The sequence below is a fragment of the Carcharodon carcharias genome, chromosome 3, assembly GCF_017639515.1.
Source record: "Carcharodon carcharias isolate sCarCar2 chromosome 3, sCarCar2.pri, whole genome shotgun sequence".
NCBI lineage: Eukaryota > Metazoa > Chordata > Chondrichthyes > Lamniformes > Lamnidae > Carcharodon > Carcharodon carcharias.
In genome coordinates, this window is record NC_054469.1 from 132,873,191 (window position 1) to 132,899,420 (window position 26,230).

Genomic DNA, 26,230 nt, shown 5'->3' on the forward strand with positions numbered 1-26,230 from the left:
TGCTGGTTTCCCTAATGTGTGGCTGTTTCCCTTGCCCACCTTACCCCCCACCACCTTGACATCAGGACCGCATTTGACTGAGTGTGACATCAAGAAGCCCTAGCAAAACTGGAGTCAATGGGAATCAGGGGAAAACTCTCCACTGGTTTGAGTCATACCTAGCACAAAGGAAGATGGTTGTGGTTTTGGAGGTCAGTCATCTCAGCTCCAGGACATCACTGCAGGAGTTCTTTACAGTAGTGTCCTAGGCCCAACTTCAGCTGCTTCATCAATGACCTTCCTTCCATCACAAGGTCAGAAGTGGGGATTTTTGCTGATGATTGCACAATGTTTAGCACCATTCGCAGGTCCTCAGACCATGTCCAGATGCAGCAAAACCTGGACAATATCCAGACTTGGGCTGACAAGTGGCAAGTAACATTCACGCCACAAAAATTCCAGGCAATGACCATCTCCAACAAGAGAGAATCTAACCATTGCCCCTTGACATTCAATGACATTACCATCACTGAATCTCCCACTATCAACATGCTGGGGGTTACCATTGATCAGAACCTGAACTGGACTAGCCATATAAATAGTGTGGCTACAAGAGCAGGTCAGAGACTAGGAATCATGCGATGAGTAACTTACCTCCTGACTCCTCAAAGCCTGTCCACCATCTACGAGTCAGGAGTGTGATGGAATACTCTCCACTTGCCTCGATGACTGCAGCTCCAAAAATACTCAAGAAGCTTGACAACATATAGGTCAAAGCAACCAGCTTGATTGGCATCCCATCCACAAACATTCACTCCCTCTACCACTGACACACAGTAGCAGCAGTGTGTATCATCTACAAGGTGCACTGCAGGAACTCACCAAGCCTCCTTAGACATCACCTTCCAAACCCATAACCACCACCATCTAGAAGGACAAGGGCAGCAGGCACTCAGCACACCAGCACCTGGAAATTACCCTCCAATCCACACAGTATCCTGACTCGGAAATATATCGCCATTCCTTCGCTGTGGCTGGGTTAAAATCCTGGAACTCCCTCCATAACAGCACTGTGGGTGTACCTACAATGCATGGACTGCAGTTGTTCATGAAGGCAGCTCACCACCTCAAGGGCAACTGGGGTTGGGCAATAAATTATGGCCTAGCCAGTGACATCCACATCCCATGAATGAATTTTTAAAAAATGAAAATGACTCACTTCACACTTCTATGCATTTAATTTCACCTGCCACTTATCTGCCCATTGCCCACTGCCTATCTATGTCCTTTTCAAGTTCTGCACTATCTCTTCACAGTTCATAATGCTTCCAAGTTTTATATCATCTGCTAATATTGATATTGTACCCTGTACACCAAGGTCTAGGCCATTAATATATATCAGGAAGAGCAAGGGTGCCAACACCGACTGCTGGGGATCTCAATTACAAATTTTCCTCCAGGCCAAAAAAAACACGCTCTGTTTCTTGCACTCAGCCAATTTCAGACCCAAATTTCTCAGAAGTGTATTATACAGCATTTTATCAAATGCCTTCTGAAAGTCCATCTACACCACATCAACGTTACCCTCATCAATTTTCTGTTACCGCATCAAAAACTCCATCAAGTTTGTTAAACACGATTCGCCCTTAACAATTTTGTGCTGGCTTTTCTTAATTAACCCATGTTTTCCCTAGGGACTATTAATTTTAGCCCCGGTTGTCATTTCTAGGAGCTTCCACTGTAGTGAAAATGACTAGCCTGTAATTGCTGTGCTTATCTTTACACCTTTTTTGAACAAAGGTGTAATATTTGCAATTCTCCAGTCCTTTCGCACTACCCCTGAGTACAAGGAAGTGTAATAAATTTGGAGTGCAGGGCAGGTTTCTTGTAAGAAACAATAAACTTTATTTACAGAGCTCCTGATGAAGCTTCATGCTTGTATTGAGACCAAACCTACCCACGCTTAGGGCTGATACATTTGTACAGTCACATGATCCCCGTAACAGTACGAAAGGTTTAACTTACAATTACTACAGGAAGATTGGAAAATTATGGCCAGTGCCTTTGCAATTTCCAGTCTCACTAACTTCAGTACACTTGGATGCATCCCATCTGATCCTGCTGCCATATCAACTCTTTAAGTACAGATAGCCTATCCATTACCTCCTCCTCATCAATTTAAAAATTTCCAGTGTTTGAATACCTCCTGTTTCACATGACCTGCACAGCATCTTGTTCCTTGGTAAAGACAGATGCAAAGTATTAATTTAATACCTCAACTATATCCCCTGCCTCTATGCACAAATCCCTTTTCTGGTCCCTTATTGGTTCACTCCTCTTTTCCATCCTTTTACTTCTTATATGCCTAAAGAAGGCATGGATTCCCTTTTATATTAGCTGCTAATCTCTTTTCATATTCTCTCTTTGCTTCTCATATGCTTTTTCTCTTCCCTTCTGAACCTTATACATTCAACGTGGTTTTCAGTTGTATTATCTATCTCACATCAATGATAAGCACACTTTTTATTCTTCATCTTAATCTCCATCTCTTTGTCATCCAGGGAGGTCTGTATTTGTTTGCCCTGCCTTTCCACTTTGTGAGAATATACCTGTTCTGTGTCCAAAACAGCTCTTCTTTAAAGGCAACCTATTGTTCTGATACCATTTTGCCTGCCAACATTTGATTACAGTTGACTTGGGCTAGAACCATCCTCACCCCATTGAAGCTGTATTTCCCCAGTTAATTATTCTTATTTGGGATTGCTATTTGTCCTTTTCCACAACCAAGCTAAATGTTATGATACAATGATCACTGTCCCCTAAATGTTCCCCTGCTGACGCTTGATCCACTTGGCACATCTCATTCCCAAGAACCAAGCCCATCAGTATCTCCTCTCTCATTGGACTGGGAACCTGTTGCTTTAGAAAATTTTCCTCAACACACTATAGGCATTCTTGCCCCTTTCGCCTCTTTACACTTCTACTATCCCAGCCTATATCTGTAAAATTAAAATCTCCCGTTATAACTGCTATATAATTCTTGCACCTCTCTATAACTTGCTTGCAAATTTGTTCCTCTACATCTTTCCCATTAGTTGGTGACCTATAGACCACACCAAGCAATGTAATTGTAGTTTTTTGTTTCTTAGCTCGAGTCAAATAGATTCTGTCCTTGACCCCTTTGGGAAATCCTCCCTCCCCAGCACTGCAATGATATCCTTAATCAATACCACTGCCCCTCCCCCTTTCCATACTTTCCTATTGTATCCAGGAATACTTAAAAGCCAGACCAGTTATTCTTTGAGCCAGGTCTCTGTTATAGCCGAACATCATACCATCAGAACACCAGAACATGACAACCTGTGCTGGTCCCTCACCAATTTTATTTACCAAATTCTACGTATTCACACACATGCACAGTAACCCTAATTTAGACTTCATTACTTTCTCCCTTTCTTTGGAGCTACCTAATGATTTACTTTTTCCCCTTAGTCCATTCCTATCTAATAATCTCGAACGCTGCCTGGCATTCTAACTTTATGCACCTTGTTCCTCTTTTTTATCCCTTCTAAAGGTTTATTCTTCAAGTTTGATCAGAATTAGTTACGAAGTCTCAGACTCTGAACAGCTGATTGAAGTAAATGAGGCACTTTGAAACTCAAATACTCATGTTTTGTGATGAAGATCCTGAGGAACAAAATATGGCAGATCAAGGGTTGGATCATTGTATCATGAGTGACCATGGCACACAGGACAGAGCTATCACATCCAAAGGCTAGTTGCCCAAAGTGGGCTACTTGGGTGACACATTCCAGAGGGGTTTAGTGAACGGAGGGATGCAACAATTGTGAGGCATGCAGGAAAAGCTATTTTTGTATTAATTGTTAGTTACCAACTAAAAGTCAGAAATCAATATGGCCATTTAAACCAGTTTCAAAAATTTTTCTGAACAATTCAGTTCTTTTCTGCTACAGATCTGAATAATTTGATTAGTTGGTTTTAGTGTGCTTTAATTGATAAGCCCTAATTGGCTGTCAAGTCCACCCTAGAGCCGATTAGCAACAGCAGGCACGTGAAGGAGGTAGGAGGCTGAAAGTTCAGGCCTGATTTCAAGGTATGATGACAGTAATATTGTGGCAGCTGTCTCCCAGCTTAATGGCAGGCAAAAGTGCAGAGGAGGAGAGGCAAAAGCCAGGCGCTCATGGAAAGTTATGCTGCAGGCAGTGTGAGACAGGAGAGAGGCCTTGTTACCCGGGTGGAAGAAGAAGGCCCAAGCAGGCCAGGCTGGAACTGGCAGAACATACAAGCAGTCACAGTCATCAGCAGAACCCACCATAAGAAGTTTAATGATCTTCTTTGTTCTGGCCAGGTCAGTGCAACACAAGACCCTGATGACCAGCAGACTCATCAGCTGAGCAGCCTGAGGGTGCATTGTTCTCTTGAATAATGGAGAAAAGTGTGCGCAGGTTAACTACTGACCTCTGATCAAGGCCTCAAGCAATATTGAGGAGCTGCAACACTGACACATTCAGCATCTTATTTAAATGATCTGTTGGCATTGGTGAAAGGGGTCACCATTGCTTCTCTCTCTCTCTCTCTTTTGTCCTTGCAGTAGAAAAGGGTGTACAATGTGTGGGAGAGGGTTCTTCCAGGAGGAGGACTGTCCCAGTTCAACACTCTGACTGTAATGGAGGAGATAGCCCTTAACCTTGTGAGGGTGGCATCCCAGGAGGAAGTGGGTGATGGAGAAATGGGAATACCTGGAGGAAGGGTTAAAATATATTGAATTCTGCAGATGATGGTGTGCACTCCTTCTCATGCAAAACAACATGCCAAAGCTTCAGCTGCATCAGGAAGCCTCAGCTGTGCAGAGGCATCTGCTGTCAGAGGCATGTTCTCATCATCTCCCTCTTATGTCTTCCACAGGGCCAATTGTGAAGGAGGAGCATGCCAGTACCACTGCTGCACCACCATATGCAACAGCATGAAAGCCAACACCATCACAAGGCTCAAGCAACCAACGCAGATAACACTCAATGGTGGGTCCTCAAACATCATTAAAGAAGGTGGCAGTGGGAGAAGAGCACGTCATGGGTGAGCAGAAGGAAGTGACAGAGGCAGAGGCAGCTGTAGGAGGTCCCATTTAAAGGATGGTGAACAGAAATACCCAAAATCAGCAGGGTGCAGATGCAAGGCCTTGAGAGTCACAAGCAAGATAGCTCTACTTTGACCAGTGTGTGAGATGTGTGCTCACATTGAGGTCCCTGAAGCATTGCGGAGAGGCAGTCACTCAAGAGATTGAGGGTGCTGACCCTCACAGGCCATCATTACCATCAGCCCACTTGCACCCTCTGACTTAGGGATCTTTTATGCAGCAGGGTCCTTTGACGGAGGTTGATGCCAGTGCAGCAGCCTCTGGAGGTGCCCCATAGGCAACTCAGTGTGCGGATGACTGCCACGTCCATCTCCACCCCATGCAGACACATGTAAGCAGGCTGCCTCTGCCTCATCTGAGGCCACACAGGAAGCACTGTATAGAAGTAGCCAAGAGCAAAGGCCACCAGGTTTGTCATTGTACTGAATGGTTTACTTGGGTAACTTTTTCATTTGTAATTGTGTAAATTATCATTTATTAATTACATTGGAGATGTTGAACCATGATTCCAGATGTGTGAGCTTCCATTCTTTAATGGCAAACCTAAAAAAGAGGGAAGAATTGGTGAAGGGAAGCAGTGGTCTTTGAACAGGAACACTGAGGCCACTAAGAGATGTGTAACATGTATTATTGGTAAGAAAGAATATATTCAAAGCTGTGTGTTTAATGGATGTGTCCGCACAGGTAGAATAAAGTGAGTCCAGAGAATGCAGACTTTCTGATTGAGTAGCGTTTAAATGAAACTTGCCTGGATCAGATGTGCCCTGGCATTCATGCCGTCCTGATGAGTGCTTTAATTCTGAGATGGCACCAGCATTTCCATGCACAGCATGGGTACTGATCTGCTCTTTTTTTTTCCCTTCCTTTCCCTCCTCCAATGAACTGTATTGATCTAATACTTCATTCTCTTCAAGATCCACAGCTCTCTGCAGAGCCATCATATGGAGAACACAGCAGGCCATTACAGGAGTATACAGTAGGGCATCATCTGACTGGTCGAAGCACTTGAACCGCATTGTCAGAAGCTGAAAGGCTTGCTAAATTGTAGTCTTTGTGAGTGGATAGCTTTGGTTGTAGTGCCTCTGTATTAGGATGATATAAAGGTGTGAGTAGCCATCTTGTCACAGTATAATCCTTGTCCTCTCGAAGCCAATTATGAAGTCTCAGTAATGACATGAGGAGCAGTGCACCCTGGACTGGTAGAGGATGAAGGCATCATGGCAGCTGCCAGGATAGCGAAGACACACATACATATAGCCCTTGTTGTGGTTGCAGACGATCTGAAGATTTAGGGAGTGGAAGACCTTCCTGGTGAGGAATCTCACTGGCTACTCTCTCAGCACCTTGATGCCCTGCACCTAGGAGAAATCCAGTAATGGAGTTTAATCCCACTGCCTTTTATGCCTAATAGTCCCCATCCATTTAATATTGTATGTACTGCCCAGCTGCTGTAGATAGGGCATCATTGTTTTGCCAGATGCAATGTGTGCTACCACTTGAGAGATGTTACCAAAGTCGGTTGCTGATCCTTGGAATAAGTCAGAGGCAAAGAAGTCCAAGATCACAGTGACATTTAATGGCTACTGGTGGCACCATGTCAAAAATTACTATGAGGTCTTCCTCAACAAAGGCCAAAAATCTCAACGGCTATCTGCCCAGATAGATGCATTCTTCTGCGGCACCGATGCTCTGACATGTCCAGGTAGCTGCTTCTTCAGCAGTACACTCATTGTTGAGAGTATGGCCTTTGTTGCTTTCCTACCCCCCTTTCCTCTTCCCTGCCCTCCTCGTACCCAGGGCTCTGCATCTGCACCTGAGGATGTTGATCTGCATTGCTCCTTGTCCCTAGCTCCAAGTACTGTTATGATCCCAGCTGATGTTACTACTGGACAAGTCAGATCCCCAGGGTGCAATCTGGCATGATAGATCCTAACTTTTATATTTTTTTTAGAAATGTGGAGAGCAGCTACTGAACAGAGTTACAGAGTCTGCTGATGTACTTCTAACAAAAGATTAAAACATTTATTAAACAAGAAAAAGATGAACTATATTACATTTCACCCACAATCATATCTTTACAGATATATACATAAGAATGCCACAAGTTACAAAAGTTATCTTATACTCTAGTGTCCTCAATAAGTACACAGTCCATATAAACCAAAAGGCGACCTATGGTCAGACACACCACACTCCAAGATCAAGTAACAGATGCCATCCAAAGCAAATGCTGTGGATCTCTCATCAACCCCTCCCTGATGCTTGTCACACTGTGAGCCAACTGGCCTCATGGAACTCCATCTTTCTCCTGAGGGTTTCCAATCTCAACGATCGAAGAACTTGCTTTGGAATATTCTCCCAGACAATGATTTCACTTGGTCATCTTCCACAAGGATCCACCTCCAGGGTTTCAACCTCTCCCTCTGATGTTCCTTTCTTCTAGATCACCTTCCACGCTTTTCCATTCAGAACACCACTGCTTCACAGGCCTGTAGTAAGGAGTTCCCATCCTTTGGCCGTTGCCTCAGATCTTCCGGCTTCTCGCAAGCCCACTTTGTATTGATTCTGCTCCCTGCAGCTTTCTCTCTTCAATTCGGAGCCTTTTCCTCTGTTCCTTACTTTAAATTTATTGAACAAGATCTTGTTCCAGAATCCTGAGTTTGTCCTTTGACTTAACTTAAAGGTCTCTTGGGACCTTTCTCCATTTCCTTTAGGACCTGGTCCCTGCAGTTCCCTTTCCCAGTAGACTTCTAACAATTTGGTATCTTCATTGAGATCCAGAACTCACTCGCCCTTCACTGTTACTTTAACATTGCAGCAATTCATCTAAGATTCTTAGACTCATTTTCCTCAGCAATCTGATAGTATGTCCACCTAGAGAGAGATTTAAACTGCTCCCTTCACCTCAGAGCACAGTCATCAACTGAACTCAAACTGCTTTGTTTCTCTGTCTCTGTGGGCTCCTACTTTGCTTTAACTTCCCTAATCCACTTTAAGGACCATAAAACCTCATTAAAATGCAGGCATACAAACAAACCTGCAGAATTGCTGACTCTACTCTGAAATGAAACCAAAAATCCAGGTTTCACCTTTCTAACACACAAATAAAAAATTACAAATTAAACTTAAAGCTAAAACTTAAATGTAAAGCTATAGCTTATTCCTGGCACCCACTGATACAAATATAACACTTAAAACTAACTGTAGTTCCTAACAGTACCTTGAATCCCACGTCTAGCTTTTGCCTTGTTTGTGGTCAGCTGCATTCTCAATGCTTGCTGTACCTACACCCCCACCCTTTATGACCTCATGATCTCTGAAGGGTCACAATCTCCTCAGCTGATTGAATGTGCACAAACCAATTGCTCCACTATCTCTGCTCACCTAATGGCAACTGTGTGCCAATGGATGAATGCCCATCTCAGCCATTCACCTTTTATGATCACATCTCATTTAATGGTATAGCCATGGCTGGCATTGTTGCCTCCTTCTACTTGGCCTGTTCCAGATCCAGCATGGATCCTATGCCTTCCCACGAAAATTGAAAACTATCCTTTAATGTGCTGACAACAACCATGTCAACAGGCTTGATTGGACATCGATCCGGATTAGGTGGGTAGCCCCCTCCTCCTCAGTAAAATTACTGACCGTCACAATGGCTGATGTTGAGAAATTACGCATCTAACCCATCAGTCCCTGCCCATGTTCCACCAAAATGCTGCCCCACATGTTCTATTTAGCACTTTGAAGTGACGTTTTTGGATAACACATCAGCACTGCTCAAATATCCAAATTAGAATCACAGTTATAATCTACTTGCCAATGTCAAAAAATTAAAATATGCCCCAAAAACTGCATTTTTCACTCCTGAAAAAAAAAATCAAGTAATGTACCTCTACTTCAGCTCTCTGCTTTATTTGACAAATAAAAGACTGTTAGTACCAAAAAACATGAATTCTGATGAATGAACAAGATCAGATTCACTGCTTGGTTTGGCTTAACTATTGAAATCCGAACGTATTGAACCATGAAGATTACATCCTCCTCCAGTTTCATGAGTAAATCAAAATTTGGCTCAGTTTGTGAAGTGTGTATTTCAGAGCTGAACAAAATATTTTTGAAGATCCAAGCCTTGGATCCTTGGGGTCAGGCTCATTCAATTGCAGTTAGAAATGGCTTTCATCTCATTTTTATCTTAATATAGAAAACAATAAACCTCAATGATACTTTTTAAATTGTAACTGATTTGTTGCTAAAATTTTACAATGTCTTAGTTTTCACTTTCTCTGATTTTTCATGAGTTACACCCTTGATTTCTTTAAAAGTTGGACTTTACACTTCTGTCATATGATTTTCTACACTGTTTGCTCTCAAAGAACCAGCCTACGTGCACCTGCTACAAGGCTTTGGATATTGCATTACATACTAATTTTCCCTCCCACTTACAGGAAATGTTTCAGGCTCCAGTCAGAGTGATCTTGCTAAGCAGTTCAGATTGAGAACTGAAAAATATTTATGTTAATCCCACTTCTAGGAATCCAATGTTAAACAGAGCTATAGTTTAAATTATTATTCAGCATGCTCTTTTGGAATGTGGGTGTATACGTCTCTGTATGTATGAATGTACATGTCCCTGTGGGTGCCTGTATGTGTCCTTTATAAATGACTGAGTGTGTCTCTTGACTGTGTGTGTGCGTGCATGTGTGTAATTTTTACTGACCTCATCCACAGAGATTGGATCAGCCAGAAGGTCGGGGGAACCTGCAATTTGGGATACCCTTACACACTGTGGAGCTTCAGGTGGTGACTGAGCCTGGTGGGGATGGAGAGATCTAGGCCCTGGATGTAGGTCTGGGGAATTGAGGATTTTTTGGGGTGGGCAAAGTTGGAGACCTTGGGGTGTTAAGGTTGTTCAGGATGAGCCTGATCATGGAGGCTCCTCACAGGCAAGCACCTGGAGCATATGTACGTCAATCTACCAAGTCTTTGCCTCGAGGAAGCTGCCGGGGCTCCTGATACTCAGGAAGCCCAGTCAACAGCAGTAAAATTTCAAAAGTATAATGGCAGAGGTTTGCAGCTTCTTATACTTGAGGTTGCAACCTGCCACCTTCGATCAGCTGGGTTTCCTGCCTCCTTTCTGGCCTCAGTTCAAGCCAGAAATGGGCAGGGTGGAGGTAGATTTGGGTAGGGAAACAGATTTCTGAGAGCTTAACCTGCCGCACCCACACCTGACTTGCCTGTTTCTTTCAGTTAAAATTCAGCCCTGTGTCTCTGTCAGTGTGTGTGTGTGTTATTTAAAGACTGCTTTGAATTTGATCCTATTGTCTTTCTAGGCCAATTAGCTTGCTGAAGCCGATATAGGAAGACTGATTCTCAAGTGAGGTACCAATGGGTTACAGTTACCCTGAAACCATAACCTGCACACTGATAACCTCAGCATCCTGAGAAAAGGAGGTGAAAGAAATTGGGGGTGGGGGTGTCTTTTACAAACTCCATTGTGGGCCTTCCTTTTTTTAAATACAATTTGTTAGTGTAGGGCCATGAGTTGCACTAATTACTGCTGTTTTGATCAGTGGAAAGAACTATTTCTGAACAGCTAAAAATATAGATAGCAAAATGCTGTTGCTGGCATTCTTTCATAGCATTGAATTCTCTGGACCAAATGCAAGTTGTTATATCCGCACTAAATGTTTTTGTGCTCAAGGGATGAATGGCATTTCTATCCTTAACAGACTTAATAAGGGGGTTATTATATAAAAATAATAGTAATACCATGGTATTTTAAACAAGATTCCTCCCATTTGACAGAGTGATGTGTAGAAGTTAACCTTTACCCTTATTGTAATACCATCCATGGGAGCAAAGCAATTCACATGCTATAAAAAAGTGCATGATCCAGAGAAAGTCTTCCTCCATAATGTAATATGAAACTCCTGGTAATTGATGTCTAGTAGCGTTATAGGAGAGATAATGTTAAACTGAGAACCCTGCAATGATGACAGAATGCATTCTTAAATAACTAGGATTCATGCAAAATTGAAAGCAGGCTTTTATAACAATGTATTACCTCATTCTTAAAGATAGGTTGTAAAAGTAGCAGTGATCCTGCCTACAAATTCTTAGCTTTACAAAGACAGTTTGAAGAAGAAATCGATTTCTGGAAAAAGTCAACCAGTTTGTTTTATTATGTAGTTCACAAAACGATACTGGGAGAATCATTGCTTTTGAAAAAAATGCGTATTCATCCAGTGTTAATTATTGGATATTTAATTATATTCACGTGGTAGGCATAAACTGGGGATTCACTTGTGCACCTGTGTATATATAGTAGCTCCCCTAGAATGTTATTTTGATTTAAGTTGATAAGTTTCCTTTAAAGCTTTTATTTTTGTCACACTAGGGTACTAGTGCCCCTTTCAAATAGGGAACTTAATTGGGTTGTTTTGTTTATGAGCTCAACAAAAGTGTGTGTGTGTGTATATATTGGGGTTGGAGGTGCATTTTTGTAATGTGTGTCTCCGTAACTAAAAACTTTTAACTGTTTAAAGGCTAGGTCCTAGTTCTATCTTTCACTGCCTGGCTATCCAATTTTTTCCACATGCAGACCACAAGTTCCCTCCTGTGGCATTGTTGCTGGCACATTGCTGCTCATGGCAGTGACGATGACAGTTGCACCTACCTCAGCTCACCTGCAATGGGCGTGGGCTCGACTCGAAGGAAGAGTCCATCTGAAGATGTTAGATTGATGTCAGATTTTTTTTTCCCCCCCCTGTAAGCTTTCAGTACCTGCAAGGGATATGAAGGAAATTGATACATGTTCTCTAAGATAGAGATCAGAAGATGTGGCTAAACAATTGAAGAAGGCATTTCAAGGAAAGGTGTTTTCTAGAAAAGGTGAGATTGAGAGATGACCTATTGGAGTCCTATTTAGATTGTAAAATTATTTAAACATGGAGATAATATTTCAACTTCTGGAGGAAGTCCAAAACTAGAACCTATAAATAGGGGTCAGATCATGATTAGGATGTGGAACTGGCTAACGCAAGAAGTTGTGGTGAAGAACATCAATGCATTTAAAGGGAAGCTCGATAAATACAGGAAGCAGAAAGAAAGGGAAAAATGGAAGACTTCCAGTTATGTATTGCTTTTCATAACCACTGCCGTCTCCAAGAGTTTTGAAGCCAATGAATCACTTTTGAAGTGTAGTCACTTGTAAGATCACTTGTAATGTGATAGCCAATTTGCACATGGCAAGCTTCCACAGACAGCAATCTGATGGTGACTAGATAACCTGTTTTCATATTGATTGAGGGATAAACATTGGCTAGGTCAACCCTGCTCCTCTTCAAAATAGTACCATGGGATCTTTTACATCCACTGAGCAGTCAGATAGGTCTTCAGTTTTACATCTTGTCCAAAAGACAGCACTCCAGCAGTGCAACACTCAGTGCTGGAGTATTAGCCTAGATTTCTGTATTCAAGCAAAAACAAAACTCTGCAGGTGCTGGAAATCTAAAATAACAAAAAGTGCTCAATACTCAGGAGGTCAGGTAACATCTGGGGGGAGAAACAGAGTTAAATGTTTCAGGTTAGAACAGCGCTGAAGCCATAGTGTACTGGTGGTAGCTAGGGATGGACCTTGGTTCCAATGGCAGAGGTAATCAACTCTCTATTCCTGTGATGCATGAGAATACAGCTTGAAACGATCAAATCATTTTTTTGAAAAGCCAAGAAAATGTTATGGAAATATGTTTTGGTGATGAAACTAGTCTTCAAGCTATAGACTGAGCTAACTTAAATAGCATTCAGTTATAATTTCCTTTTGTGTTTTCAATTGCTCATAGAATAACATTCTGATCTTGGCCTATTATTAAGGTAAACACCAAGTCAAGCTTTCATTTTGCATTTCTCCTGTCCTGGCTTAAAGGTGCTGGTTACTGTTATGTTTGTACATGGCCTATTCCTGGCCTTTCTTTGTAACTCTTTCAAGTACAAACCTGTTTCTATCTGTTTCAGGTGAAATTACATTGTTTCGTAGTTTTGCCATTGTGAGATTTGAACTCTTGATAATCTTTTAAATGAAAACCAAATCAACAAAATTGGGATAAATCAGGCACAGCCCCTAATTCAGGTCAGCTGTAAAACCAAGAACAAAGTTTAAAGGAAACTTACAAACTTTAAATCAAAATGTGATTAAAGGGGTCAACAAAACACCCCAGTCCCCGCGGTGCCCACCGAGCACGGAAGGCCTCGAGAGTGCCAGCAGACACCGCGTGCTCCTTCTCCAGGGACATCCGGCAGCGAACGTAGCCGCGGAAGAGGGACAAACAATCGGGCGGGACTCCCCCGTCGATCGCCCGCTGCCTGGACCTGTTAATGGCCAACTTGGCCAGGCCCAGGAGCAGGTTCACGAGGAGCTCCTCCTCCTTCCCGACCCCCTTCCGCACCGGGTGCCCATAGATCAGGAGCGTGGGGCTGAAGTGCAAACAAAACATCAATAAAAGGTTTTTCAAATAACTAAAAAGGGAGTGCAGCCTACAACACCCTATGTATACATGGTCCACGGACTCCACAAGACCGCAAAAAGGGCATGTGTCCTGAGAGTCCGTGAACCTATGCATCCTCTTATTATAAGGGACTGCTGCATGCAACACCCTCCAACCCAGGTCCCCGATAGAAAGGGGGAGGACACCTCCGTAGAGGGCCTCCCATCGAGGGCCTCCGCCGCCGGACGGCAACAAGGCACGCCAGGGCGTGTCCGGTCGACGGACAAGGGCGAGAAAATGGAAGGTGTGCAGCAGCAGTCCATACAAAAAGCCCCTCTTTGCTGTGCCAAAAGGCACAGAGGGCATGTCCCCGAGGCGGCTCATATTGCGGGGCACCAGCACCCGAGGGAGGGTTCGGGGCTTGGGGCCAATGTGGAATTCCGTCCGAACAGGGGAACGCTCAGACGGAAGACCACCGCGCACCTGGGCCACCTCAAGACCCAAAATAACGTCGGGTCCGAGCACGACCGTTCTCAGGTCTTGGATGGCATCGGCTGCGACCTGGACACTCACAGACGCGCGTCGCGCCAACTCCTGCGGGAGCATCCAGCCCAGTCCTCCGCCACCCAGCACGTCCCCGATCCTGGTCACCCCTGCGGCCACAGCCCTCCTCTCCGCCAACCACTGAAAAGGACGGAGGGGCGGATTCCTGAGCAGCGGCTCTCTGACGATAGCCGCTACTCCTGACGGGGGAGAGCTGCGTCGCGAGGCGACCACTTTCCAGACTTTGATCAGGTCCTGGTAAAAGACGGGCAACGCCTGCCACCGAGGCCCAGCTGTTCTATAAACAGGAGCTGCACGTCATAATTCAGGCCGTGCACCTGACGGAAGAAATACGTCATCAGGGCACACCATCTAGGAGGAGGCTCAACGTAGAGGTATCGCTGCAGGGTCTGAAGGCGGAAAGTCGCCACCTGTGTGCGTAGGCACACTATACAACAGATTTCCATCTGTTTCAGATGAAGTTACATTGTTTTATAGTTTGCCATTGTGAGATTTGAACTTTTGATCTTGGGGTTACAAACCCAGTACCATAACCACTTGGCTACTTAGGCCAATCTGACCCTTCTTTGTACGTTTCCAATAATCTTCCTCAACTACATGGCTTTTTACTAGTGGATGAGTTTAGAAAGTGAGTGTCAACAGACCATTTGGAATTGCCCTTGAATCAGTTTGTGTTAATCTGCTGGAGAAAATTGAGTCCAGAGAACAACCCACACCTGATACTGGGGCTTGAGTTTCATTTTATCATTGGTGAATTACAGATGCATGCTGGCCACCCCCAGGTAAATCACTGGTGAAGTGTATTTTAATTTGATGTGTTAATTGCATATTAATTGTGCTTAATTGTCTGCAGGTGGTAGGCATTAACTGGGGATTAACTTGTGCCAAGTGGTTATGGTACTGGGTTTGTAACCCCAAGATCAAAAGTTCAAATCTCACAATGGCAAACTATGAAACAATGTAAATTCATCTGAAACAGATGGAAATGGGTTTGTACTCGAAAGAGTTACAAATGGTAACTCGAAAGAGTATCAAGAGTTCAAATCTCACAATGGCAAACTATGAAACATGTAACTTCACCTGAAACAGATAGAAACAGGTTTGTACTTGAAAGAGTTACAAAGAAAGGCCAGGAATAGGCCATGTACAAACATAACAGTAACCAGCACCTTTAAGCCAGGACAGGAGAAATGCAAATTGAAAGCTTGACTTGGTGTTTACCTTAATAATAGGCCAAGATCAGAATGTTATTCTATGAGCAATTGAAAACACAAAAAGGAAATTATAACTGAATGCTATTTAAGTTAGCTCAGTCTATAGCTTGAAGACTAGTTTCATCACCAAAACATATTTTAAGGCTTGGCCTAAATAGCCAAGTGGTTATGGTACTGGGTTGGTAACCCCAAAATCAAGAGTTCAAATCTCACAATGGCAAACTATGAAACAATGTAACTTCATCTGAATAGGAACAGATGGAAATGTGTTTGTACTCGAAAGAGTTACAGCTATCAAGAGTTCAAATCTCACAATGGCAAACTATGAAACAATGTAACTTCATGTGAACTTGCTCCTGGGCCTGGCCAAGTTGGCCATTAACAGGTCCAGGCAGCGGGCGATCGACGGGGGAGTCCCGCCCGATTGTTTGTCCCTCTTCCGTGGCTACATTCGCTGCCAGATGTCCCTGGAGAGGGGGCACGCGGTGTCTGCTGACACTCTCGAGGCCTTCCATGCTCGGTGGGCACCGCGGGGACTGGGGTGTTTTGTTGACCCCTTTAATCACATTTTGATTTAACGTTTGTAAGGTTCCTTTAAACTTTGTCCTTGGTTTTACAGCTGACCTGAATTAGGGGCTGTGCCTGATTTATCCCAATTTTGTTGATTTGGTTTTCATTTAAAAGATTATCAAGAGTTCAAATTTCACAATGGCAAACTATGAAGCAATGTAACTTCATGTGAACTTGCTCCTGGGCCTGGCCAAGTTGGCCATTAACAGGTCCAGGCAGCGGGCGATCGACGGGGGAGTCCCGCCCGATTGTTTGTCCCTCTTCCGCGGCTACGTTCGCTGCCGGATGTCCCTGGAGAGGGAGCACGCGGTGTCTGCTGACACACTCGAGGCCTTCCGTGCTCGGTGGGCACCGCGGGGTCTGGGGTGTTTTGTTGACCCCTTTAATCACATTTTGATTTAAAGTTTGTAAGGTTCCTTTAAACTTTGTCCTTGGTTTTACAGCTGACCTGAATTAGGGGCTGTGCCTGATTTATCCCAATTTTGTTGATTTAGTTTAATTGTTTTCATTTTAAAAGATTATCAAGAGTTCAAATTTCACAATGGCAAACTATGAAACAATGTAACTTCATCTGAAACAGATGGAAACGGGTTTGTACTCGAAAGAGTTATAAATAGGCACACCCCTGTTAATTTGTTAAAGGTCTATTTTTTTATTTGGTTCAAAAAAGAGTAAATAAATAGGCACAGGCCTTCAACCCCCTTAATCACATTTTAATTTGAGTTTCATAAGTTTTCTTTAAGATTTTGTCTTTCTTTTTGCAGTATCCCTTTAAGGAGCTTCCTTTTAATGTGTCCCTTGATTTGTGTCCCTGGATTCATCAAAATAGTATAAATAGGCACAGATGGAAACAGTGGTTGCTAGGTTTGGAAACAACTCTGCAAATAAATACGTATAATAAGTGTGCAATCCTCAGCTAAGTCCTGGGAGATGAGAGGAAGGGATTGGGATGGAAAGTAATCAGCAGGACATGGAGTAATTGGGAGAGGGGAACATGAACAGGAGGGAATGTGATGATTGGGAGAGGCAATTGGGAGGGAGCTGACAATAACCTGGTACTGTAGTGGACCTGACAATAGTACTGCTGCTACTCCTACACTTGGATAATTATTTTTCAACAAACTTATCTCCTTTATACTGGCCTTCAGTGATCTTTTTACCATACTGCTAGTTAGGCCACATGTAAACAATGTATTCCTGAATGCAGCTGAACTGGTGCTGGATCTGTCCAGCCCTGCCCAATTTTCGATAAGGTGCTTCAGACAGATATGAACCCCCTATTGTATTTGCAAAGAGGTTAATGGGCCTAGAGTGCCTCTGTTACTGTCTTGCTAATATGGCCAATAGTACATTTTCAGTATGTAATGGTTGTGCTAGGCCCTCCTTCCATATGCTTAGGTAACCATTTTATTCCTGAAAAACAGGTGTGACACCATTGAATTGCTTGGTCAATTAATCCACTCTTGTCCTTGCCAACATCCACACACACACACACTGTCCAACAACATTGATAGCAATCTGGAGCAGAAATTCTGGTTATTTTTCACTTCCTGAGTCCAGAGAAGCTGTAGCCAATTATAATGATCAGCAACTGCCCAGACTGAGACTAGCTAACTTAGTACAGAATGGGAATAATTTTAATATTTAGTCTTCAGAGCCAGATTGAATTATTTCCCCCATCCATTTAACTGCTGTTTATTTTTAATAAAACAATAGGCATGAGGCATTAAAGGAGGGAGATTTGAGCAGATTCAGTGTTTTGGCTCTTGAAGGATATTTTTCCTGAAGTACAGGGTCCAGGACTGTCAAATGAAAGATTTATTTTTCCGTAACATTGGTGTTTAGTACAATGATTGATGTGAACATGCTTATACTTTATGATTGTGCATAAGATTCTAGAAAAGTAGCCACAGAAGAGGGAAGCAGAGGGAAAGATTGTGGAGTGAGTTTGCTTTATTCTGGGTATGACAGGATCATCTATAATTAGACGATATAATTATACCAAATAAGATAGCTCTCTCATATTTTCCAGAACATAAGTGAGATAAAGTTTAAGGGGGTTACAATGGCAAGATAGTTGCAACCTGTGTTGTGGGAATCTTGTAACGTGTGGGAGTTCCTGGATAGTTTCAGCATCTGAGGTAAACACATTTGTAGGAAATATGTCCAGCTGCATTTATTCAGACTTGATCTTGAAGTGCAGTGGGAGGCAGCCCATTGTATATGGGAGGTGATGTCAGGACCTTACAGAGGACTCCAATTTTGACTGAGGGCCCAGTGTTTGCCTCACTATTTCACCTCAGTGCATGGAAAACTGCCCTTCTTTTTCCCCTGCATCAAATTAGCAAGAGATTGGGAACCTTCCTTCACCTTAACTTTCCACTTATGACAACAACTGATGCTAGCTTTTAAATTTAGGCCCTGACAGGGCAGAAAATTTTAACATTATATTTCAGGTCTGATAACAATGTTGCCCATTTGAAATGGTGGGATGAAGATGAAGGAAGAAACTTGCTTTCTAATGGGGCATTGCATCACTTCATCTTGAATGTTCACTTAAGTTTTCTGACATGGCCAACAGGGTTTGCAAAATGTTATTAAGCTTATTGATACAATCTAGTAGAATCGACAGTCAATTGCAGAGACACCAGCTGACAAGTTTGTGGCAGTGCAGGGTGATTAACAAGAATTTGTTATTCATTTCAGCTCGCGTTTTTCCATCTAATGGGCATAATTTTAAACAAACCTACCCTGTTAGCAGTGAGTAGGAAGCCTGGTTGTTGCTTGAGCAGGATTTGCTATGACCATTTAATTTAGCCTCAGTATTAGCAACCTTCCTGACTAAAGAGTGTGGGCATGATGATGACCCATCAATGGAAAATTCTTATTTAAAGGGATCCCAGTACAGTCCAGAATTGCGCCAATACAGATCTATTAGTGAAGATTCAGCAACTAGAGGAATGGATATGCATTGTGGGAAAGCTGCCCCAACCCCTGCTCCCCTGTTATCTGACGCTTCCCTGGAGATCATGCTACGAACTATGAGGGGCCAACAGAGAAAAACTGTTCCCTGTCGATGGAAGGAAGAGGCCAGTCTCATAAACCATGCAGACATAAACATTTTCCATGAGCATCTTGCCCACCACCTGTGAGTAGCCTTATTTTAAATAACTGAAAATGACTTTTAAAAACCATACAAAGCCATTTACTGGTTACATTGGTGTCCGTTAGTCATTTACTTAGTAAATTGAAAAGAAAATCTAAGTCCTTTAAAAGATGTCTGTTAGTGTCCTTGTGCCTAAAAATACTTTAATTTTAAAAGACTCTTCAAAGGCATGCTAAAGAATCCAATTAGTGGAAACTTTTGATCTTTTGCGCTGGTTTGGCCAATTTTTTTACCTCCAAATTCCAGCACAACCCAGCAGAGTCTCCAGGCTAACATGTATTTATAATGGAATGCTTTAACTAGTTCAGCATTTTTAATATATACTAGATATGCTATTTCCCATGCAAGGTGGCTCAAACATGAATTATTTATGAGTACATATGATACAGGATAAATTTGTGAGGCTCTACAACTCCAAGGCAAAGCTACTGTCTGAAAACATGGAGGTTAACTTGTCCACTTTGCAACATTCCTGATTTCAACCTTTTTGTATCTGATTCTTTAACCTGTATTTCTGTTGAACAAGGCTCCGTGTTTGGAGCAGAGACTCTCAAAATATATCTTTGAACTGGCAATGTTTTAAAGGGGTATGCAATTTCTTATGGAGTGGTGTGGGCCATATATGATTTAGCACTGATAACACAAATTTGACGCATGATGGCTAACTTTAACAGGACAGGAAGCATTAAAATAATGGATGGAAAATATTGAATAGCAGATATGGAAATTCCTGATATGTGCACACAATGGGTGAACCTCTCTGCCATGACATTTTGTAAAATCATCTTTGTGAAATAATATTTAATATTCCTTGATTTAATGTAATTAATACTGGCATTAAATATTATGTCCATTGTCTAGACATCTTATGTAGATTCTCTCTCACTTGTGTGTTTTTGATTATCTACATCTCAAAGCAAAAAATGAAATACACCAAGGCTCCTTAGATAGCACCTTCCAAACCCACAACCATCTAGAAGGGGAAGGGCAGCAGATACATGGGAATACCACCACCTGGAAGTTTCCCTCTAAGCCTCTCACCATCCTGACTTGGAAATATATCACCATTCCTTCACTGTCGCTGGGTTAAAATTCTGGAATTCCCTCCCTAACAGCACTGTGGGTGTACCTACACCACATGGACTGCAGCAGTTCTAGAAGGTAGCTCATCACCACCTTCTCAAAGGCAATTAGGGATGGGCAATAAATGCTGGTCTGGACAGCGAAGCCCACATCCCTTGAATGAATTTTAAAAATGTTCTTCATCTGGGGTGTTTGGTAAGGTTCTGGTGGACACAGATGACTGCGAAGGCAAATCTGCAGCCAGAAGGTTCTTTTACAAATGGGACAGGATACCAAAAAAGATTGAGTTTGGGCTGAGTTGCTGGATTGGGATTTCCTCTCCTTGTATTTCTTCAGCACATTTACTAAAATTGGAATGCTACTGAGAAATTTAGCATGGCCCTTGCACAAGAATGACATGCGAATTTGTGACGCATTCTCTCTCATGCTTATGAGAATGGTATGAATGTGAGTGATGTAGAGAATGTGAGAAAAGAAATGAACAGTGATTGCATGGGGGCGCTCTACAGGCTGTGGGAAAGGGGAAGCTGACAAGAAGGAATGAGGCAATGTGTTGCTGAAACAGCTGACATCCTGAATACCTCCCCTGAGGGCTGAATTGGCTTTAGCTCATTGCTCATGGTATGTGGAGGGAAACAAAGGATTCCTGGTCTTTTAAACTTTTTAAATTCTGTTCATCAAGTAATTTGCATTGTTATATGGTTATATAAAATAAGCTTTTTTTTACAGGCTCTGCACTGTTTCTATCACACTCCCTGGCAACAGTGTGAGGCTGAATCAGATTGTTTGCAACTTGGTGAGAAATTTGACCATGAGATGAGCATATTTGGGCTATCACTGAGACTATCAATTTCCAACTCCATAACATCAACTGATTCCATCCCTGCTTCAGCTCATTTGGTGCCGAAACCCTTATCCATGCTTTTACTTTACCTCTAGACTTAACTATTCCAATGAACTCCTGGCTGGCCTTCCACATTCTACCCTCTGTCAACTTGATGTCTTCCAAAACTCTGCTGCCAGCACCCTAACACCAAGTCCTCTTCACTCATCACCCCTGTACCCTCTGTCTTACAATAACTCCGAATTTAAGCAACATCTCAATTTTAAAAGTTCTCAGCATCCTCATCCCACTAACTCTGCAATCTTCTCCAGCCCTACAACCATCCAAGATATCTGCACTCCTCTAATCCTGGCCTTGTGAGCATCCCTGATTTTAATTGCTTCATGTACATGATCACTGGGCCTTCAGCTGCCAAAGCCCTAAGCTCTAGAATTCCCTCCCTAAACTTCTTTGCCTCTCTATATCTCTTTCCCCTTTAATATGGTCATAAAGCATATCTTTTGACCAAATTTCTGGTAACCTGCTTTAATGGGTTGAATTTTAGCTGCCATGGGGAGGTATATTTGGGTGTGAAAGTGTGGCATGGGGTTTGTAGTGGTGGTAAAGCCCCAAATAGTGGCATTGGGGCAGGAACCCAACATGATCTCGTCCACTTCCAGGTTTAATTTGGACAGGTTTGCAAGTGAGTGGGGAATCCCTGTAAAGTTGTCAGACAAGCAATTAAAATATTCAAAGAGACAACTAACTGAAGCATTCTGACTTTAACAGCAATGCATAGGTTTCCTGAGCTGTGTGAAACTCACCAGGATCAAGCAGGTGAGAGCATAGTGGGGAGTGCTTTTTCAATGAAACTGACAGGATGGGAAGCCTTCAAATACTGAAACTGACTAGCTGCAGCCATATCAAGGTGAGAGGTTGCTGCTCATTCTGAAAGGGTGGTCTTACTGCTTGACAAGTGATTTCCAACTTCTTCTAACTTGGACAGTCCAAGACAGGAGGTGGAGCTGCTTCTACTTGGACAGATGATGTGAACAAGAGCAACAGCACTAGGAGAAGCAGGAGCGATGCCAGCAGCAGCACCAGCTGCCTTTTCCTCAGGCACATCTCCACAGGCAGAGAGGATGAACAGAGTGCTGCAGCGCGAAGGAAGTGAGATCCCAACACAGGGTCTAAAGGCAGAGAATCAGTTCTCTCAACATTTCTGAGCACCTGTGCCTCGGGAGGCTCAGCCTCTCTTGGCAGGTCACTGCTGATGCCTGCAGCCTCCTGGAACAAGAGCTTTTTCCCAGTGAATCACACATTGCCAATGGCAGATAAGGTGGCTAGCACTGGAGAGTTACCACCGTTGCTACCCTGCAACAGAACAGGATGCAATACTCCAGTTGAGGCTGAACCAGTGTTTTCTTTTATAGGTTTAACATAACCTCCTTGATTCTGTTCTTTATACCCCTGTTGATAAGCATACAGCATCCTGGGTTTTTATGAACAACTTTCTCAATCTGTCCTGTCACTTTCAATGACTTATGCACATATACACTGAGTCCCCTCTGCCTGCATCTCCTTTAGAATTGTACTCTTTATTTTATGTCGTCTCTCTGCATTCTTCCCATGAAAATGAATCAGCTCACACTTCTCTGTATTAAACTCATCTGCCACTTGACTGCCCATTCCACCAAACTGTCTATGCCCTTCTGAAGTTCTGCACTATCCTTTTCATAGGTCACAATGCTTACACATTTAGTACCATCCTCAAATTTTGGTGTATGATGGCACAAAGATGAGGCTGGGTATATGTGTTTACTGTTCAGGTGGGATGTAAGGTGGTTGGAGAGAGAGAGAGGAATGAGTGGTGTGTTGATAAGAGGAATGTTGTGCAGAAGAGTGCTGGGAAAGTCAGAGTGTGGGGTTTGGTACCTGACAAGTGTTATACCACTTGCCTTTCCTGCTTTCCTGGGATCCTTGAAAATCATGGGGCATGGTCTCTGGGTTCAAAGGACTGCACTGCTGCTGTTCACTTCCTAAACCACTTCCATCCATGCCTAATTGATTTGAGAGGCTGGCTTCTACCTCCCAGCCTTGACAAACAATCTCTGAGATCCCAAGGAGAGCCTCCAGTTAAGAGCCTGAGACCCAGCGAGACAGCCTTCCCAGCTTTCCTTTCTGTTCCTGTGGTTGTTGAAGCCACTACTAGCCTGCCTGCCACCTGCAGATCTGTTTCAATAAAGTTCTACCCAATATCTCCTTATGTGGCTCAGTGTCAAATTTTGCTTTATAACACTGCTTATGAAGTGCCTCAGAATGTTAACATGTTAAAGGCATCACATCAAAACGAGTAATGATGTTAAGTGCCTTTCATTTACTTCATCATGATGGGGTCATCTTTACACCAATAAAGAGGGTGTTTTCACCCACACAGTGTAAATATCAGAGCTAAATTTTCCTTCCACATCATTGCATCATATAATTGAAAAGGTGCTTAAATAGCTTTGTTTTTAAAGAACTTGAGCAATTTCCTTTCTTTGGGATAGTAGTGATTCATACTAAATTCAGTAAAATAGAATGGCGAGTGACTGGAGGGTCAGTCAAGGGCTTTATTCTGAACAGCCAACAAAGAATCCTTAGTTTTGCAGCACAGTGGGGTTTTGTCAGAGTCCTTAGGACAATGAACATGTTTTGTCACTGCTCTGTGTTAAGAAAAGTAGCAATGATAAAGCTTTTATTGTTGAAGTTAATATATGGGAAGTACCCTTGAAGGAATGATAGCATTTCAGTATGAGTCATCACGATTAGAATCCAGTGGGAAGGTAGCAGTGTTTTTTTAACCAGGTCACAACTGATTATTTTGCAGCCATATATGGGGATACAGGAGCAGGATGGGCATGTAGCATACTAAGTGAGTCAGCACAACTATACACCTTTCTTTATCCAAGGAAATTCATCTCTCATTTTCATTGTGCTGAACTGTAAGCAAACAAAGAGCTGATTGAAGTTATGAAGTGATAACTTGCTCATCTCAACAAAGACCCAGTATGTTTCTGTGAAAGGAATTGCAGAATGACTCATTACCCTCCACAGCCCCTATAAGGACTTTTTAGTACGAACACGAGAGTAGTTTTAACCTAACTCATCTGGAATCTGACAGGATTGGATCAGGCACTGATTAAGTCTGTGTAAAGTAAAATTGGGCAGAGTGAAAATGGACACCCAATATGATGGTGCCAAGGTTTCAATTACCTTCATTTATTTTGGGGTCACCTAAGATGAAGGAGGGCATAACTCAAGTGATTACACACTAAAGTCTTTCTCTTCTTAGGCACCATTTAAAACCTTACCGCATTAGATAATTTCCTTTTCCTACTCTTATTTTCAAAATGTATTTCACATTTTTCTACATTATGTTGCATTTAGCTTATTCTTATCTCCATATTTGTTAGCGTATAAGATGTGGTTTTTTAGAATCCTCATTATGTACTCCTCAACTTGGTGGCAAATTTCACTATTACTCCCTCAATTCATAAGTCTAGGTCATTTATGTTTGTGGTAAAAAGCAGCAGAAACAGCACTTGCCACATGAGATGAAAAATTTCTTCACCCAGAGAATGGTGAGCCTGTGGAATTTGCTACCACAAAAAGTAGTTGAGGCCAAAACATAGTATGTTTTCAAGAAGGAGTTAGATATAGCTCGTGGGGCAAAAGGGATCAAAGGATATGAGGAGAAAGTGGGAACAGGCTATTGAGTTGGATGATCATAATGAATGGTAGAGCAGGCTCGAAGGGCCAAATGGCCTACTCCTGCTCCTATTTTTTATGTTTCATACCCTTCCTGTTGAGGGAACAATAATATATTGGTAATGTTACAGGACTAGTAAGCCAGAGGCTCAGGCTAATGTTCTAGACACATGAGTTCAAGTCGATCAACTGATGAATAGTACTCCTCTGCATTGAGCAGCACTTGAAAGAAGCACTGAGAGTTGCATGGGCACAGAATGTATTCTAGGTGAAGGATTCCAATGCCTATCACCAAATGTGGCTCAGTAGCAGTACTCTTGAACAAGCTGGTCATGTTCTGAAGGACATAACTGCCAGACTGGACCTTCAGCAGGTAGCAAGAGACCCAGGGGGAAAAATCTACAAGACCTTATCCTCGCCAATCCACCTTTTACAGTTGTATCTGTCCAAGGCAGTATTGATAGGAGTGACTATCTTTCAGTCCTTATGGAGCCCAAGTCCCATCTTTCACACTGAGGACTTGCTCCACCATGTGTGGTGCTCCATTTGTGTTCAATTATATAGTTGCTAGCAGCTCAAAGTTGGGCACCTATGAGGCGCTGTGGGCACTTGACAGCAGTAGAATTGTATTGCACCACAATCTGCAATCTCACAGCCAGACATTTACTCCCATTCCTTCATTGCCATCAAGCCAGTGGATCAATCCTGGCTCAATGAGGAGTGTAAGAGGACTTGTCAGGAGCAGCACCAGGAATACCTTAAATTAGATGCCAAGCTGGTGAAGCTGCAATGCAGGACTTTGTGCATGCTAAGCAGCAAAATTGCATGCAATAGATGGAGTTAAGTGATCCTACAACCAATGGATCAGATAAAAGCTCTGCAGTCCCACCACATCCAGTTGTGAATGGCAGTGGACAATTAAACAACAATTTTCTGGAGAAGGCTTCAAATTCTTATCCTCAATGTTGGAGAAGACTAGTACATCAGTGCAGAAGAGGAGGTTGAAGCATTTGCAACTATCTTCAGGCAGAGGTGCTGAGTGGATGATTAATCTTAGCCTCCTCCAGGCATCATATGCCAGTCTTCAACCAATTTAATTCACTTCATGTGATATCAAGAAGGCACTAGATGCAACAAAGGCTGTGGGCCCTGACAATATCCCAACAGTAGTATGGAGAATTGTGCTCCAAACCCAGCTGTGTCACTAACAAAGCTGTTCCAGTATAGCTACAGCACTGGCATCTATTCAACAAAATCAAAAAATGCCCAGGTATCTGCTGCCCACAAAAAGTAGGACAAAGCAAACCCAGCCATTACCATCCCATCAGTCCACTCTTGATCATCTGCAAAGTGATGGAAGACTTCATCGACAGTGCTATAAGTGACAGTTACACAGCAATAACCTGCTCATCGATGCTCGGTTTGTGTTCTACCAGGGCT

The 26,230-nt window shown here is 42.7% G+C and overlaps 1 non-coding gene across 1 annotated transcript; it reads left to right on the plus strand.

Annotated features, from left to right (window-relative positions):
• The first annotated feature begins 20,541 nt into the window (after window positions 1–20,541).
• On the plus strand, window positions 20,542–20,644 carry LOC121276621. Its single transcript, XR_005942703.1, has one exon. It is a non-coding gene; the product is annotated as a U6 spliceosomal RNA (small nuclear RNA).
• The last annotated feature ends 5,586 nt before the right edge of the window (window positions 20,645–26,230 follow it).